Below are 6,211 nucleotides of genomic sequence, written 5' to 3'. Positions count from 1 at the left end.
AAATCCTATAACTCTATATGAAGTAGTCAATTAACTTACGTAAAACATATAAGCTTAATCTATAAACATAATATCATAGGAAATACACAGTTAGACTGCTCTGTAGTTACTTTAATACGATCTCATGCTTTAGCACATAATCAGGGTTTTGAGTTAGGGCTTTTTAGGGCTATTACAACAATCGTTGTTTAGAAACCTTAACTTACTAAAACTCTATGTCGTACACTGTGCTCTGGGACCCGTTTTCAACACTCAAAATTTTTCAAAACTACATATGAAAACATGAGTTATTATTCTAATTTATATCCCTTATATAACATATCAACTAAAGAAAAATTATTCTCCAAGATATAATTATCTTCTTGAATAATTTTATTCCTAAAATTAAGGAATAAAATATTTTCCTTTCCAAAATAAAATTCACTGGATTTTTCTTTCCTTATACGATAAGGATTCCTCCATATCTTATGCCAACTACTAATCAGATTTTAAATCAATTTTTATCCAAAATCGATTTTTCTTAATTTTTTCGAAAGCTAAAAAAAATTATCTTTTTAAAAACTGATTTTCGAAAATAAAAATTATTTGTTTTTAAAACTAATTTTCCAAAATAAAGTTCCTTTTCTTTTTAAAACTAATTTTCGAAAAAAAAAATCATTTTCTATTAAAAACTGTTTTTCGAAAACCTTGTTTTATTAAAAGTCTCCCTTTGTTTTCTTAACTCCATGTAAACATGACAATAATATGATCACCTATTTTCTTAACTCTAAGAAAATAGTTAATCACCTCAATTTCATATCTTTAATTTAGCATACAGTTATAATATTTTAATTACATTATATACTGTTGAACCCTAGTTTTGATGATGACAAAGAAACAAAGGAACAAACTAAGTAGTGAACTAATGAGTTATTTAAGTGTATGGTGTTTAAGGTATCAATAAAGGAACTGGGAGAATACGAAGTCAAGGAAGAAGTCAAGAGAGGATTTCAAAGGCTAAGTAAAGAAGTTTCTATGTTGATACTGGAGCAAGCATTGGATCAAGAAGAAATAGAAGCTAGGGGTTTTATTTTCTAGTTTCAATGTAAAGGAACAAAGAAAGAATGGTAAGGAACATGGCATTCTATTTGAGAATGAGAGTTTGTTCCTTTATAAGGAACAAACTAAGTGGCACTAAACGAATATGTTAAAGGAACTTAGTTAATAAAAGGAACTAGACTTAGGCGTGCAAATTATAACGGTTAAAAATGAATTGAGTAAGTCATGCCTAAATTATAGGAAATTAGTTATATCTAATTTCAAATGATAAAATCAGTTTTAAAAAGAAAATCTGTTTAAGAAAGATTTTATTTTTCGGAAAATAAGAAAAAAAATCCGGTTGTTAAAAGATTTTTTTAAAAGATATTATTTTCTTAAAGATTAAAAATTCAGTTTTAAAGATAAAAAGAGTTTTTAAAAACTGATTTTCGGATAAAGCTCAAGGAACTCCTATTACTTAGGAGTAATGGCTGAATTAATATCCACGTTCATTATAGTTCATGGGATCATGGGACATGATGTGAAACGTGTTCCTTAGGGGAAGGAACATCATGGGTTAATGGACTTAAACATGTACTCTATTTAATCCCACGTTCTTCATGATTAACACTATAAATATAGAAGTCTAGATAAGTTCCAAATTGTTCTGACTAAGTAATTAAGTGAGTTTAACTTAATTAAGTGTCAGTGCCTTCATTCTCTCATAATAGCCATTTGTTCTTTGCCTTCTTACTCTAATTCCACTAAGCTTATTTCGATCAATTGTATTTTGGTTTTTGGGGTAAGGGAACTTTGAGTGAAGTTCTGTAAGAGAGAAGGCTTTGAGTGAAGCTTGTATGTGTGAGAAAACTTCGAGTGAAGTTGAGAGGAACTGCTGTTAAGGGAACAGTGGTCAGGAACTTGAGTTTAGGAACTCAAGGTGTGGCTCGAGTTAGAATTAGGTTGTAACAAGTTGTTTGGCCTAATTAGTGAAAGTGTTGAGTTTAAAATCCCTAGTGGTCGAGGTTGTTTCTTCTTGTTGGGCCCAAGAAGTTTTTCCTCGTAAAAATCCCTTGTGTTCCTTTAGCTTGTTTATTCGTTTAAGTTTTAATTTCCGCAAAAAGTTACGTTTATTTCTACACCTACAATTCACCCCCCCTCTTGTAGTGTTCCTAGGGAAATAACAATTGGTATCAGAGCTAGAACTCACGTAAGATAGGAAACCCTATTGAGAAAAAGATCCAAGGAACAATGAATACCACCGAGAAACTTGAAGAAGGTTATTCCACTCAAAGGCCTCCTATGTTCAATGGGAAGTACTACAACTATTGGAAGAACCGCATGGAGATATTCATCAAAGCTGAAAACTATCAGGTATGGAGAGTCATTGAAGTTGGTGATTTCGAAGTCACAACTACAAATGACAAAAATGAGGTAACTCTTAAAACCCCTCTCTGATTATGACAAATCTGATTTTGAAAAAATGGAAGTAAATGCCATGGCTATTAAATTTGTGCATTGTGGACTTGGACCCCATGAACATAATAGGATCATGGGATGCAAATCCGCAAAGCAAATATGGGATTTACTAGAAGTAACCCACGAAGGAACTAATGAAGTTAAAAGATCGAAAATTGATTTACTTATGAATCAATATGAACTGTTCTGCATGAAATCCAAAGAAAGCATCCGAGACATGTTTACTCGTTTTACTAACATTATAAATGAGTTGGCTTCTCTTGGAAAGTTTATTTCATCTGAGAAACAGGTTCGAAAGGTTCTTAGGAGTCTTCCTAAGACAGATGGATGGCTAAAGTCACTGCTCTTCAAGAAACAAAAGACTTCACTAAGTTCAACTTAGAACAGCTGGCAGGGTCACTTATGACTCATGAGCTTCACCTTGATACTGAATATGGTGAAAGCTCCAAATCAAAATCAATTGCTCTCAAAGCAGATGATGAAGATGATTCGGACTCAAAAGAAAGAAGCAGCCCTCATGGTTCGAAAATTTCGAAAGATGTACAGGAACATGAAGAATGGAAACTTCAAAGGTAAAACTAAGAAATTTTCTAACAAAGCTGCTTGTCATAAATGTGGAAGTACAGATCACTTCATCAAGGAATGTCCTCTTTGGGAAAATGACAAAACCAAAGAAAGGAACAAGGAACGCTTTGCTGAAAGGAACAAAGAATCAAAAGCACCTTTCTCTAAGGCAAATGTGCGCAAAGCTATGATAGCTGCTTGGGGAGATTCAGAGACGGAAGAAGAAGAGGAACAACCAACTGAAGAAACAGCAAACCTTTGCCTCATGGCAAACACTGACGAAAAAGAAGATGAAGAAAAATTGAGGTAAGTCAACATGGACTTGAGTCAGAACTAGATGGTAAAACTAGGCTGAAATATATGATCTTCTTTATGATGCAATTCTTGAATGTAGAGATGAACGTGAAAAACGTGAACAAACGGAACAAGCCTTAAAGTTTGCAAGGAACACATAGAATGGCTTAAGAAAATGAGAACAGATGTCGAAACAAGATTCTTTGATTATTTGATAAAAACTTAAAAATCAAAGAATGTTATGAAGTTTGAAAAATGAAAATTATCTAATTAATTTAGAGATTTCACACTTGAAGGAATTTGTCCCTGTTCTGAGTTCCTTTGATATAAGATCAACCCCTTTGAAAGGATACAGATCTGAGATTGAAAAAATGAATAAAGAGAAAAATTTTTAAAGGAACAGATCTGTAATCTTAAAAAGGAACTGGTTGTCGCAAGGAACAGAGGCAAAATCATGAAAGTTCCTAAGTGGATTGAGAAACCACAGACCAAAAGGAAGGAAGGTCTTGGTTTTGAAAACTACAAGAAAAGGAACAAGACAAAGAAATATGTTGATCTACCTAGTGATAAGTTTTGTATGTATTGTGGCAAGGTAGGTCATTACATAAATCAATGTCAATTAAAATCTGAATGATTGGGAAAAAGTGACAATAAGTAAGAAAAAATGGGTTGTCAAAACAAATCCTAGTCAAGAACAGGAACCCACGAAAGATGGGGTTCCTAAACTAACAACTAGTTGATTTTTGCAGGTTGGAGTGAGGGGGAACAACACTTGGTATCTCGATAGTGGTTGTTCCAAGCACATGACAGGAGACAAAACGAAGTTTCTCTCACTCACAACCTATGAAGGTGGAGTGTAACATTTGGTGATAATAAGAAAGGTAACATAGTTGCTATGGGTAAGGTCGGTAAGTCACCATTACACTCCATTGAAAATGTATTTTTAGTTGAAGGTCTAAAACATAATCTATTAAGCATTTCTCAATTCTGTGACAAAGGAAATACTGTAAAATTTGATAAAGAAAAATGCTTTATCATCAACATTAAAACTAAGAAGGTTATCTTGGAAGGAACAAGGAAAGGGAACACATACATTGTGGATCTAGACCTTGTTCCTCAAATCAATTTAACTTGTCTTAGTGTTATTGAAGATGATTCACTTCTTTGGCACAAGCGTCTAGGACATGCTAGCTTTTCATTACTTGAGAAACTTAGATCAAAAGATCTTGTTTTAGGATTACCATCCATAAAATTTCATATTGATCAAGTTTGTGATGCATGTGCACGAGGTAAGCAAGTAAGATCCTCTTTCAAATCTAAAACGATTGTAAGTACCACTAAACCATTAGAATTATTTATATGGACTTATGTGGACCCATGAGAATTCAAAGCAGAAGTGGAAAGAGGTATGTACTTGTATTGTAGATGACTACTCTAGGTACACTTGGGTTATTTTTCTCACTAGTAAAGATGAAACTTATGATGAGTTCCTTGTCTTTGCTAAAAGAGTTCAAAACTAAGTGGACATAAAATAATGCACATTAGATCAGATCATGGCAAGGAATTCGAAAATTATAAATTTGATGACTTAAGCAGAGATAATGGCCTAGATCATAATTTTTCTGCCCCTAGAACACCACAACAAAATGGTGTTGTAGAAAGGAAAAATAGAACTTTGGAGGAAATGTCTAGAACCATGTTAATTGCTAGTGAACTTCCAAGGAACTTTTGGGCTGAAGCTGTTAATACTGCTTGTCACATAATTAATCGTGCCATGATGAGACCTATCATTAATAAAACTCCTTATGAACTTTATTTTGGAAAGAAACCAAATATCACCTATTTTAGAACATTTGGTGCAAATGTTATGTGCATAATAATGGAAAAGATAATCTTGGAAAATTTGATGCAAGGAGTGATGAAGCAACATTTTTAGGATACTCCTCACATAGTAAAGCTTATAGAGTATATAACAAAGAACTATGTGTGTTGAAGAAAGCATTCATGTAATCTTTGATGAATCTGACAAATATAATCCAAGTATACAGGTTGATGACTATGAGATAGGATTAGCACAACCAAGTACAAAGAACGCAGTTTCACAAGAAGAAGAAGAAGTGAAAGAGGAAAGGAACGAGGAATTTGAAAATAATGACATCAATGATGTTCCTGTTCCTCAAGCAGGAGAAGATGCTCCTGTTCCTCAAATGAAGGAACTGAGTCCACCGAGGCTAACAGAGGAACAACTGAGCAGAGTTCCTATCTACTCAAGGAACTCATGAGGAACAACATGTTCCTATAAGAGAGTTTCAACCAAAACCTTGGAGATTACAAAATCACATCCTTGGAACTCATAATCAGCGACATATCCAAAGGTACGCAAACTAGATCTCAGTTAAGGAACTTTTGTGCATTTCATGCGTTCCTATCAATGATGGAACCAAGAAATCATGAAGAAGCCTTAACTGACTCTGATTGGATTACTGCAATGCAAGCTGAATTAAATGAGTTTGAAAGAAACAAGGTATGGCATCTAGTTCCTCATCTAAACAACAAAAAGTAATTGGCTTAAAATGGGTGTTTAGAAACAAACTAGATGAATATGGAACCATTGTAAGAAACAAAGCTAGACTTGTAGTAAAAGGTTATAATCAACAAGAAGGAATTGATTATGAAGAAACCTTTGCTCCTGTAGCTAGATTAGAAGCCATTAGAATTTTAATTGCATTTGCTGCTTACATGGGATTTAAATTATATCAAATGGATGTTAAGTGTGCATTTTTAAATGGCTATCTAAACGAAGATGTATATGTTGAACAACCCCCTGGTTTGAAAATAATAATCTCCCAAATCATGT

This window comes from Beta vulgaris, chromosome 1 (assembly GCF_026745355.1).
Source record: "Beta vulgaris subsp. vulgaris cultivar EL10 chromosome 1, EL10.2, whole genome shotgun sequence".
Taxonomy (NCBI): Eukaryota; Viridiplantae; Streptophyta; class Magnoliopsida; order Caryophyllales; family Amaranthaceae; genus Beta; species Beta vulgaris.
Note: the sequence above shows the minus strand (reverse complement) of the source record.